General features: G+C 36.3%; 2 protein-coding genes across 2 annotated transcripts in view; one reads left to right on the top strand and one right to left on the bottom strand.

The window, feature by feature from the left end:
- Window positions 1-14,062, bottom strand: part of LOC128654052 (inosine-uridine preferring nucleoside hydrolase) — a 134,002-nt gene that overhangs the window by 113,924 nt on the left and 6,016 nt on the right. The gene's annotated exons all lie outside the window — the stretch shown is intronic.
- Window positions 1,917-14,062, top strand: part of LOC128654051 (uncharacterized) — a 129,114-nt gene continuing 116,968 nt past the window's right edge. Inside the window, exons 1-2 of the mRNA XM_053707708.1 lie at window positions 1,917-2,011; window positions 7,881-7,969. The gene's annotated coding sequence lies outside the window, so the exon portion shown is untranslated. The remainder of the gene's footprint in view (window positions 2,012-7,880; window positions 7,970-14,062) is intronic.

Raw genomic sequence — 14,062 nt, forward strand, 5'->3', positions numbered from 1 at the left:
AGCATTATTGCTAATGGAAGTATATTAGAAAAATGTACCACAGTATTTAAAAACAATAATGCACACATGCACATATTCATTTTGAACTTTCTATCCCTTTAGGCGAATCTATAGTTTACTGTCAGTGTGACCTACTTGCGTAACAAAAGGTTTTCAGTTTACTCTTAATTTACTCCTTCAAAATACCTACTTAAACTAGTAACTAGTCACTGATATATAAAAACTTGTGCAATAAAAACAATCAAGCCACATTATTACAACTAGCTGTACAGAAAATAGAAATCACTAGGGATGTGCATTTAGTGTTGCCACCTCGGCCATGTTTTCCCAGACACTTATGAGTTACACATGCTGCAGGGTGTGCAGGGAGGAACATGTATTGTGCAGGGTCACTATTTATGTGCTGTCCAGGTGCGTAATGCATGTTCCTCCCTGCACACCCTGCAGCATGTGTAACTCATAAGTGTCCAGGAACACATGACCGAGGTGGCAACCCTATGTGCATTCATCAGTTTTGTTCCCAAACGAATTCTGAATATAGCCACCGCCAATGGTAATCAGCTATTTTCAGACGGATTTCTTCTTGTGAAAGTGCAACTCACTGAGATCTGTACAAATCCGAATCCAACGAAACTGACAAATGCACCTCCCTAGAAATCCCACGAGTCAGCCTGACAATATTGTCTTACAGATATACTGGTAGACCCAGACTATCTTTTTAACACACCTGGGCTGCACAATATTCTCTAAGAGCAACAAATGCTTTAAAGAGACATAATCATTATATCTGAAAGCCAACATAATATGCAGCACATTGTGGGCACACACAGCAACATGTTAAAGAAACACAAAAGGGCGATAATAGTTAAAAAAAATTAAATGCACTAATTCATGTCATTTTAAGACTATTGACCCTGCACTAATGTGTGTTTAACTCCTGCAAAGAGACTATCAGAGCACTGTTGTTCCTGAGCGAGCGCAGCTGCTGATACAATCAGCAGTGCTAGTTTCACATTTGAGTCATGCGACTTGCACTGCTGATTGGATCAGCAGTGGTTTTAGCTCAGGCCCAGCAGTGTGTTTAACCACTTTTTCAGGGTAGTGTAGAGTTCATAGTCTTAAAATTACATTAATATTTTGTCTATTATAGCCCTTTAAAAAATATTTTTCTTTGTTGCACTACATCTAAAAAATGCATGTTAAAATCTACTAGAGTTTACTACAGTTTTGCATGTGAGGCTTGTCAGCAAGCCATATATTTCCTGTTAGCTTCAAAAGCAAGATAAACAGCTTTACATAAACATAACTGCAAATCTTTCATCAGTGCTCTTTCATATGCATGATAAACATTTTTTTTATTGTTTGTCCCTTTAAATTGCTGTCACCTACAAATATAGGTAAACAGCATCTTTTTCAAGTCATATATTTGGGTTTTAAATGTTGACATAGTTACATTTTTAAAATAGAATCACTGTAATGTCTCTTTAACAGCAAATATTACATTTGTCCTAAATATTAACTCCCAGATAAGGAAACTACAGTATCATAATAATATAGAAAAATGTTCTGTATGGCCCCCAAGAATGTTATCTTAATAAATTTGTATTTAAAATTCCAGTTTTATGCAAGGAGGGAACTCAAATGCACAATGAAATGAATTAACAAAACAATTCTCTTTGATAAATGAATGAGGAAAACTAAACCCATTGCAAAACAGCTTCTCCTTTTTGCCAATTCACTATGTGCTCTCTGTACACCTTACACAGGCTAACTTGCACACGCCCATCAACTAACAGAAAGAGGCGTGTCAGTTGGTTTTTAAATGTGATTTTAATTAATAATTAAAGAAAATGCCTTTTCCTTATAGGAATCAATCTAAGCTACTAGCAGAATCATGTGTTAGCCTTGTGTGTGCTCCAGTCATTATAGGTCCCGGAATAAAGAATAGATCTGCTCAAAAATAAACTGCATTTTACACACAAAAAAAACATCAGAAAGAAGCTGCTTGCAGGTATTATATTTATGCACTAATAAAACATTATTGTTGTAGTGTAAACTGTACACTTTGTGTGTATTATATTTATGCACTAATGACACATTATTGTTTTAGTGTAAATTGTATACTTTGTGTGTATTATATTTATGCACTAATGACACATTATTGTTTTAGTGTAAATTGTATACTTTGTGTGTATTATATTTATGCACTAATGACACATTATTGTTTTAGTGTAAACTGTACACTTTGTGTGTATTATATTTATGCACTAATGACACATTATTGTTTTAGTGTAAACTATACACTTTGTGTGTATTATATTTATGCACTAATGACACATTATTGTTTTAGTGTAAATTGTATACTTTGTGTGTATTATATTTATGCACTAATGACACATTATTGTTTTAGTGTAAATTGTATACTTTGTGTGTATTATATTTATGCACTAATGACACATTATTGTTTTAGTGTAAACTGTACACTTTGTGTGTATTATATTTATGCACTAATGACACATTATTGTTTTAGTGTAAATTGTATACTTTGTGTGTATTATATTTATGCACTAATAAAACATTATTGTTTTAGTGTGAACTACACTTTGTGTGTATTATATTTATGCAGTAATGACACATTATTGTTTTAGTGTAAACTGTACACTTTGTGTGTATTATATTTATGCAGTAATGACACATTATTGTTTTAGTGTAAACTGTACACTTTGTGTGTATTTTATTTATGCACTAATAAAACATTATTGTTTTAGTGTGAACTACACTTTGTGTGTATTATATTTATGCAGTAACAACACATTATTGTTTTAGTGTAAACTGTACACTTTGTGTGTATTTTATTTATGCACTAATAAAACATTATTGTTTTAGTGTGAACTACACTTTGTGTGTATTATATTTATGCAGTAACAACACATTATTGTTTTAGTGTAAACTGTACACTTTGTGTGTATTTTATTTATGCACTAATAAAACATTATTGTTTTAGTGTGAACTACACTTTGTGTGTATTATATTTATGCAGTAATGACACATTATTGTTTTAGTGTAAACTGTACACTTTGTGTGTATTATATTTATGCACTAATGACACATTATTGTTTTAGTGTAAACTGTACACTGTGTGTATTATATTTATGCACTAATGACACATTATTGTTTTAGTGTAAATTGTATACTTTGTGTGTATTATATTTATGCAGTAATGACACATTATTGTTTTAGTGTAAACTGTACACTTTGTGTGTATTATATTTATGCACTAATGACACATTATTGTTTTAGTGTAAACTGTACACTTTGTGTGTATTTTATTTATGCACTAATAAAACATTATTGTTTTAGTGTGAACTACACTTTGTGTGTATTATATTTATGCAGTAATGACACATTATTGTTTTAGTGTAAACTGTACACTTTGTGTGTATTTTATTTATGCACTAATAAAACATTATTGTTTTAGTGTGAACTACACTTTGTGTGTATTATATTTATGCAGTAATGACACATTATTGTTTTAGTGTAAACTGTACACTTTGTGTGTATTATATTTATGCACTAATGACACACTATTGTTTTAGTGTAAACTGTACACTTTGTGTGTATTATATTTATGCAGTAACAACACATTATTGTTTTAGTGTGAACTACACTTTGTGTGTATTATATTTATGCAGTAATGACACATTATTGTTTTAGTGTAAACTGTACACTTTGTGTGTATTATATTTATGCACTAAAGACACATTATTGTTTTAGTGTAAATTGTATACTTTGTGTGTATTATATTTATGCAGTAATGACACATTATTGTTTTAGTGTAAACAGTACACTTTGTGTGTATTATATTTATGCGCTAAAGACATTGTTTTAGTGTAAACTGTACACTTTGTGTGTATTATATTTATGCAGTAACAACACATTATTGTTTTAGTGTAAACTGTACACTTTGTGTGTATTATATTTTTGCAGTAATGACAGGGTGTGGGTAAAAGCCTGATCCTGCCGGATCCATGCCTAATGTAGACAGATACACACACATTTAAGTGTTTTCCACAAAAAAACATCCAGACACTACTGGATCCAACAAAATTTTACTCAAAAACATCTGGGTCCTTTCACAACCAACAATTTTTTACAAAAAAACAGCCGGTTCCTGCCAGATCCATGCCTAATTTCGACAGATACACACAAATGTAAGTGTTTTCCACACACATCCAGACACTTTTGGATCTATCAATATTTTACACAAAAACATTTGGGTCCTTTCAGAACCAACACTTTTTTTTTTACAGAAAAACAGCTGGGATCCATGCGTAATTTAGACAGACACACACAAATTTAATTGTTTTCCATACAAACACATCCAGACACTTCTGTATCCAACAACATTTTACTCAAAAACATTTAGGTCCTTTCAGAACCAACAATTTTTTACAGAAAAACTGCCAGATCCTGCCGGATCCATGCCTAATTTCGACAGATACACACAAATTTTAGTGTTTTCCATACAAACACATCCAGACACTTCTGTATCCAACAACATTTTACTCAAAAACATTTGGGTCCTTTCAGAACCAACACTTTTTTTTCAGAAAAACAGCCGGATCCTACTGGATCCATGCCTAATTTAGACAGATACACACAAATTAATTTTTTTTCCACACAAACACATCCATACACTTCTGTATCAAACAACATTTTAATCAAAAACATTTGGGTCCTTTCAGAACCAAGACCTTTTTACAGAAAAACAGCCGGTTCCTGCCGGATCCATGCCTAATTTAGACAAATACACACAAATTTTTACTCAAAAACATTTGGGTCCTTTTAGAACCACACAAACACATTTAGACACTTCTGGATATATCAATATTTTACACAAAAACATTTGGGTCCTTTCAGAACCAACACTTTTTTACAGAAAAACAGCAGGATCCTACCGGATCAATGCCTAATTTAGACAAATACACACAAATTTTTACTCAAAAACATTTGGGTCCTTTTAGAACCTACAGTTTTGCTGTAAAAAACTGTTGGTTCTGAAAGGACATAGATGGATGTGTTTGTGTGGACAAAAAATAAATTTGTGTATACCTGTCTAAATAAGACATGGATGAGGGGGCGGAGCCTGGAGGAGCTGAGGAATGGACGCCTAAAGGAGAAGCTCCGTGCAGAGCACTAAATATTTTGACTTAAAAGCTGATGAAAAAAGCAGGAAAACAAACACAATAGGAGCTTGTGTTGTGGAGCCATAGTTGCTGCTCATATGGCTGGTCTAAAACCTAAAACAGAGCAGAGTCAGAGATTCTCAAGACAGAGGTGAGCGCAGTAGCGGCACGGCCGCCATCTTTATAGCCCACGCGGCAGGATTCTCAGCACCACTCTCACAGCGCACTGGAGGCACTAAGTAAATGAGGAGATTGGAGAGGGAGCCGCATTAACCGCATCGGCGATCTGTATCTAAGGGAGAGGGCAGAAGAAGTAGCATTAAGGTGATAATGCAGGAGAGAGAAGCCTCCACTATTCCGGGACTCTGAAGCTACGGTTATGCAGGGTAAGCTTGCACACATACACCACACAAGCTGAGGATCATAATCGATCACTATATAAGCAAGTGGGGATCACCTAAGGAGTAAGCCCAGAGACAAATCAGGGGACATACCTCTATGGGGAGAGGCTGCTCTCCGGGATATTCTGTCTGGCAGAAGGCTCAGTTATAAAACCTAGAGGACACAAAGAATCTTTCTTCTGTTCATCATAACTATAAACCAACAGGCCCCAAAGCCTGTCCCTCCCCAGCCATCACATGATAAACATGCTTTAGGGACTCAGCGGAAAACTGAGCCCAAGCAAGAGATTGACACTATAGGCTTTAATGGAAATGAAGATGTATATATAAAGGTTTTGACAGGAGAGTGTATTTCCAGATGGCAACGACTGCACTAATTTGTTGATCATAAGAGATACCATGCTGACAACATGATTTCAGACATATAGCAGTGACTTCCCAGGGCCCTATATCCCAGGTCTCAGATTTCATATTTTATATAATTGGTCCGGAAGGTTCCTAACAAACCCCTATGATAAGGGAAGCTACTTAACTTGGGACTGCAGATACTGTAGTGTAACACTGGTAAAACAAATCTCAATATATACAACGCAGCACCAGTAGACGCACTATTCATATTCCTGTTGAAAATACAACTTTAAGCTCTTCTACCGCCAGCGGCCTAACGGCTTGCCGTTCTTATAGCAAGCACCACACTTTACAGGGGGGCAAGTGATCAAAATGACCACAAAGAAAAATAACAAGACACAGTCTCTGACTAAACAATCCTCGACTAATCTTTTTTTCAAACCGTTGAAAGGAGACAAGCAGACTGATATACAGACACAGCAGTCTGATGAGGAGAGAGAAGGAGATGGGGGCCCTAAAGATAAATTAGAAGACATGAGGCCTATAACCAGGGCAGATCTAGATCACCTTGTCTCCAAGCAAGACATCAATACAAACTTTGAAAGAGTACTGGAAAGGATGGAGAGTATGCAAAATTCAGTGACTAACAGCATAACGGAACTGAAGCAGGAGATAGTAGATCTGGGCTCTCGAGTAAACACCTTGGAAGAAAATGGGGATTCAATGACAGAAGATCTGAACGCAGTAACGAACAAAGTCACTTCTCAGCAATCAGAAATTGACGACATATACGATAAACTAGAAGACCTAGAAAATCGTAGCAGAAGATCCAATATACGCCTAAAAGGAGTTCCTGAGTCGATAGGTCCTAAAGAGTTAAATTCTTATCTGCTCAATCTTTTCCTAACCATTACTGGCTCGGAAGGAGAAGACAAATTTCAAATGGAAAGAGCCCACAGGGCACTCAGATCCAAACCAAAAGGAGAAGACCCCCCTAGGGATGTCATCATCAAGATGCTGCGCTTCCAAGACAGAGAGGAAATACTAGCAGCGGCTAGGAGGAATCCCACCTTTAAATATCAGGGAAACGTTATTCAGTTTTTCCAAGACCTGTGCCTGAGGACTCTACAGCGAAGAAGTTCTCTTCGCCCATTTACTTCCTTGCTAAGGAAAAACCAAATTCCATATCGGTGGGGCTTCCCTTTTGCCCTGCATATATCTTGGGAGAACAAGTCTCTTTCTATCAAAGATCTCCAAGAAATCCCGGAAATCTGCCGCAAAATGAAGCTTGATCCCCCAGCAATGCCACAACAAGAAGCTACTTCTGATCTCCCTAACCAGGGGGGAAAACCTCGCCAGAAGCAATGGACCAAAATTCCTGACAAGAAGCGGAAAACTTGACCACCCTGAAGTCCACAATACATCTTTATAGGAAAAGGGAATTGACTTCCCTGTCATTGAAAATGATGATTTGGAGTCGGGAGATTGAGTTCTGATCTCCCCTGGCCGATAAGGACGCTACCCAGAGGCCAGATAAGTATAATGTTAAGTTACAAATGTTTTGTTAAGAAAATTTATGTTTGAGAGTTCACAAATTACGAGCAAGGGACTTTATCGGAACAATGAGCTAACTTTTTATTGTGATATCCTGCTCTTTTTTTCCTCGCAAGAACTATGCAGAGACAGAAGGTTATGGAACAAGTTTCCACCCATTTGATATCTTATCTACAACTGTTATTTATGCCATAGCTTGTTTTCTTGCTGTATGTTTGTTTTCTTCTCTTTTTCTTGCCCTTAGGCAGGAAATTATTTAAGTCATAATGAATAGGGTATGTAGATATCTGCACTTAGGAATAGTATGTGCAGGAACTTTGTTGAGATATTCAATGTTCTTGTTCACATGTTCAATGTTTTTTGTTACTTAATTTTTTGTTTTTTTAACCAGGTGTTTTCTTATAATTCTGAAAGAAAGAAAAGGAAGAAATTTCGAGGCAATAAGGGGTGTCGAGTTGCCGGGATTGCCCCCTCCCTCAGGTCAGAAATCTATAGTAAGATCTTCTTGGTGAAACTATCTACCTCGTTAGGGTCGTATATATCAAAATTTTATATATCCAGATTGACAAAAGCTAAATACCACAATACACCTATCCCATGATTCCAAAAATACATCTCATTACTCACAATGTGAGGGGCTTAAACACTAACATCAAAAGACGCACAGCCATGTCCCAATATCACCGATTAGGGGCCAATATTTTATTTCTCCAAGAAACTCACTTTACTAGAGACATAATCCCAAAATACTGGGCAAAAAACTTCACACAACATTACCATGCAACCACAGACACCAAGAAGCGGGGGGTCTCGATTCTGATCCACACTAGTCTTGACTTCAAACATGAATCTACTATAGCGGATAAAGAGGGGCGTTATCTTATAGTTCAAGGTCAATGTGGGGACTCTAATATCATTTTATGCAACATATATGCTCCCAATGATAATCAACACTCTTTCTTCAACCATATATCCAATTTGCTTACTAACTGGTCCCAACACAAAATCATCCTAGCAGGAGACTTTAACATCACAATGACAAAATCTGTAGAAACTAAAACTAAACTTACTGCTAAACAAATTAGACACAACAAGATAGTGAATTCTATTCTAGAACACCTGGCCCCACATGCACTATTTGACTCTTGGTATACATTATATGGTAAGACCCTAGACACTACCTTCTACTCAGCAGCTCACAAGCAATATACGAGACTGGATTACATATATATTAGTCAGATCCTACAACCACTTCTCCAGACCTCATCAATTCAGACCTGTGTGTGGTCAGACCATTCAATACTTTCCTTACATTTAGAGGGACTCGTAGATACGCAAAGATCCAGAACCTGGACATATGACCCATCATATTTAAAAAATCCTACACATAAAGAAACATACGTCAAATCGTTAAACGAATTTTGGGATATCAACAAAGAAACCACAGCCAATCCCATATTCCCATGGGCAGCACACAAAACATACATACGAGGGTTGCTCATTCAAGACAAATCCAAAAGCAACAAACAACACAAAGACCAGCTAACACACTTACACAGAGAAATCGCAGAACTAGAGAAGCTACACAAAATTACACAAAAAAAAGAAATTCTTTCCACCCTCACAGCTAAAAGAGAAAACTTAGCCAATATCCTAAACAATCAATCAGCTAGAGCAATACAGAGACTAAATACACAATATTATATCCATGCGAACAAACCCGATAGATACCTAGCAAATAAATTAAAAGAGAGGTGTAGGGCGTCTATTATTCCTTCTATCTTACTGACAAATGGCACCACTGTATCCCACCCACAGTATATAACAGATGCATTTGCAGAGTTTTATGGAAATTTATATGACGGTAAAAAAGTAACTCACTCGAACACCTTACAATCCCAAACTGAGAAATTTCTTAAGGAAGCTGACATGCACCTACTTACTAAAGAAGACAATGACACACTAAATGCCCCAGTAACAAGGGTAGAGGTCGGGAAGGTTATAAAGGAACTTAAAACGGGGAAGGCAGCGGGACCAGATGGGTTCGCGGGGGAATATTATAAAACTTTCAAGGGTACCCTAATCCCCCACCTCACAGATCTCTGTAATTTTATTTTAGAAGGACACATCATTCCAGCAGACATGTTACAGGCCAAAATCATAGTGATCCCTAAACCTGGTAAAAACCACAAATGTTGTGCAAACTACAGACCGATATCGCTCATTAACCAAGACTTAAAAATATTGACGAAGATTTTGGCCAATAGACTAAAACACATACTTCCAAAGCTGATTCACCCTGATCAAGTGGGCTTTGTGAAGGACAGAGAAGCACCAGACTATGTACGTCGACTGTTAGACATTATAGACTATGTGGGAGACAAACGAATGCCTTCTCTGCTCCTCTCGTTGGACGCGGAGAAGGCATTTGATAGAGTGGACTGGGGATATATGTTTGCAGTTTTACAACAGATGGGATTTGAGGGTGCCTTCGTTACAACCCTAAACGCAATCTACTCTAATCCCTCAGCCCAAGTGTCTATCTCAGGTTACAAATCTAAGAGTTTTCCCATACTAAACGGCACAAGGCAGGGATGCCCATTATCACCTTTGCTCTTTGCAATATGCATAGAACCCCTAGCGGCCAAAATTAGACAAGACCCAGACATTACAGGGGTGAAGGTCAAAGATCGGGAATACAAGCTGACACTATTTGCGGATGACATCCTTCTAACACTGACGAAACCCCTCACATCCTTACCCAACTTATATAAATTACTGGACCAATTTTCCCAAATATCAGGGTACAAAGTCAACCTAGATAAATGTGAAGCATTACCTTTGGGACTTCCACAACACACCAAAAAAATTATAGACATTAACTTTGAAGTACGATGGGTCACTCACTCGCTTAAATACTTAGGGATACACCTTACACCTCAGATAAACCAGCTATACAAATACAATTATGAACCCATATACAAGGAGATAAAGAAAAACTTAAGCAAATGGAAGACGCACACTTTCTCATGGTTAGGCAGACTAGCAACAATCAAAATGTCAATTCTCCCCCGGATACTATACCTATTTAGAACCTTACCCATAAAAGTCCCACTAAAAGATCTTGAGCGACTACAAAGAGACCTAATAACTTACATTAGAGGGAATAAAGTGGCTCGCATAGCAACTGCTCTGATAACCAAACATAGGAGTCTAGGTGGAATTGGAGCTCCCAACATAATAGAGTACTACAAAGCAGCAAGATTAGCACAGACGGCTTTAGTGGGAAGCAATGTGGAAGGGGTCACATGGACTAATCTAGAAGCAGAGATAAGAGATACTCCCTATCTAGACGATTTTCTATGGCATAAACATATAAAGAGGGACCTCAAGGATAAGCCAGGTTTACAGATCACACACCATACTATCGAAATCTGGTCCGCCTTGACTAACAGACAGAATCTCTTATCTAACCAGACATTAGTGCACCCTATTAGATACCTACTTCCCAAAGAGTCACAACATATAGTAGATAAATGGGCCAATAAGGGCCTCTATAGAGTGGCAGACTGGTTAAGTGGAGGTAAACCTAAGACTTTTAACCAGATACAAACCCAATTAGACTCAGTAAAATTACAATGGTTCCAATATCTTCAAGTTAACTCTGTAATCCACGAATATATTAAAGGCCTTCAGCCCACCATAACCACACCTCTGGAGAGTTTACTTAAGTCCACACACAGACCAAAGGGGGCCATTTCTAAATTATATTTACAGATACAAGCAACTAATAATTCATCAAAATCTAACTTGATTCTAAATTGGGAGAAAGATTTAGATATAAATAAAGATAAGCAATGGTGGGATAATACGTTTAATTCAGCTTGTAAAGGACTCTTAAGCGCCGATTTGAGAGAAAATACCACCAAGACGATGTTTAGGTGGTACTTGACCCCAGTTAAAACTGCTCATATGTCATCTAATCATAATAGGTCTTGTTATAGAGGATGTGGGGAAGTAGGCTCCTATTGTCATATGTGGTGGGAGTGCGGAACGGTGAGAGATATCTGGGCTAAAACATCAGATCTACTAAGCTCTGTTCTAGATGAACACATTAGATTGACACCGTTACAAGCTCTTTTACATTTCCCACTACCTCAGTTTAACAAACAGATAAACACATTCATTAGAATCATTAGTACGGTTACCAGAACCTGCATAGCAAAATATTGGAAAACCTCAGCACCACCCTGGGAGGAAGTAGTCAATAAAATTTCTCTAACATACCACATGTATGAAACTGCTGCGCAGTTACTAGACACACAGACACAATTTGAACAGATTTGGTTTTACTGGACACTGAATAGACATAGACTCAATAGATGATCTCCTGTAGCCTAGAAATAGGGGGAGAAGATACCAAGATCTGGAGGAGAGGAGAGGAGGGGACACCCGGCGACCTAGTATACCCTTTTGTTAACTTTCCTTTTCTGTATTTATTACTTTTATTATTTTTTTTTTTTTTTTTTTTTTTTTTTTATATATTTTTTATTTATTTTTTATTTTTTTTTATTTATTTATTTTTTTTTCTAAGCTGATGTTGGAATTTCTAGAGAGATCTTAAGAAATGCAGCTTAGGTTCAGTTACTTGTTAAAATTTACATTTAGTAATATTGAATTGTTGATTATACCTCAATATAGTTTATTTAAGAAAATGGTTAAACATGGGACAACACAATCTGGAACAATCCAGAAAAGAAAGGAAGATATGGACAAATATATGATCAGAGACTTATTGTTATGGAAAGGCTCGAGAATCCTTGAGCAGTGATTGTATAAGGTAAAAGATACTCCTGTATGGAAGAACAGTTACTCAACCCACAATATGTTGCAACTCATACTCACTCATCTCTTTCCTAATGCTCAGTTAATTGTAGATTGATTGTTTCATATGAAAAGATCTATTTTTTTGTATTGTGAAAACCCATGTTACTAATAAAAAAGATTTAAACATAAATAAGACATGGATATGGTAGGATCAGATTATTTTTGTGTAAAAAAAAAATGTGTTTGTTCTGAAAGGACCCAGATGTTTTTGAGTAAAATGTTGTTGGATACAGAAGTGTCTGGATGTGTTTGCGTTGAAAACACTTAAATTTGTGTGTATCTGTCTAAATTAGGCATAGATCCAGCAGGATCCGGCTGTTTTTCTGTAAAAAAGTGTTGGTTCTGAAAGGACCCAAATGTTTTTGAATAAAATGTTGTTGGATCCAGTAGTGTCTGGATGTGTTTATGTGGAAAACACTTACATTTGTGTGTATCTGTCTAAATTAGGCATGGATCCGGCTGTTTTTCTGTAAAAAAGTGCTGGTTCTGAAAGGACTTAAATGTTTTGTAGTAAAATGTTGTTGGATACAAAAGTGTCTGGATGTGTTTGTGTGGAAGACACTTAAATTTGTGTGTATCTGTCTAAATTAGGCATGGATCCGGCAGGATCCGGCTGTTTTTCTGTAAAAAGTGCTGGTTCTGAAAGGACCCAAATGTTTTGCAGTAAAATGTTGTTGGATCCAGAAGTGTCTGGATGTGTTTGTGTGGAAAACAATTAAATTTGTGTGTATTTGTCTAAATTAAGCATGGATCTGGGCTGTTTTTCTGTAAAAAAAAGTGCTGGTTCTGAAAGGACCCAAATGTTTTGCAGTAAAATGTTGTTGGATCCAGAAGTGTCTGGATGTGTTTGTGTGGAAAACAATTAAATTTGTGTGTATTTGTCTAAATTAAGCATGGATCTGGGCTGTTTTTCTGTAAAAAAAAAGTGCTGGTTCTGAAAGTACCCAAATGTTTTGCAGTAAAATGTTGTTGGATACAGAAGTGTCTGGATGTGTTTGTATGTAAAACACTTAAATTTGTGTATATCTGCTTAAATTAGGCATGGATCCGGTAGGTCCGGCTGTTTTTCTGTAAAAAGTGCTGGTTCTGAAAGGACCCAAATGTTTTGCAGTAAAATGCTGTTGGATACAGAAGTGTCTGGATGTGTTTTTGTGGAAAACACTTAAATGTGTGTGTATTTGTCTAATATAGGCATGGATCCGGCAGGATCCGGTTGTTTTTCTGTAAAAAAGTGTTGGTTCTGAAAGGACCCAAATATTTTGCAGTAAAATGTTGTTGGATCCAGAAGTGTCTGGATGTGTTTGTGTGGAAAACAATTAAATTTGTGTGTATTTGTCTAAAGTAGGAAACTGTACACTTTGTGTGTATTATATTTATGCAGTAACAACACATTATTCTTTTAGTGTAAACAATGTATGCACTAACAACACATTATTATTTTAGTGTAAACTGTACACTTTGTGTGTATTATATTTCTGCACTAATGAAACATTATTGTTGTAGTGTAAACTGTACACTTTGTGTGTATTATATTTATGCACTAATGAAACATTATTGTTTTAGTGTAAACTGTACACCTTGTGTGTATACAATGTATGCACTAACAACACATTATTGTTTTAGTGTAAACTGTACACTTTGTGTGTATTATATTTCTGCACTAATGAAACATTGTTTTAGTGTAAA

Source organism: Bombina bombina, chromosome 3 (assembly GCF_027579735.1).
Source record: "Bombina bombina isolate aBomBom1 chromosome 3, aBomBom1.pri, whole genome shotgun sequence".
NCBI classification, from domain to species: Eukaryota; Metazoa; Chordata; class Amphibia; order Anura; family Bombinatoridae; genus Bombina; species Bombina bombina.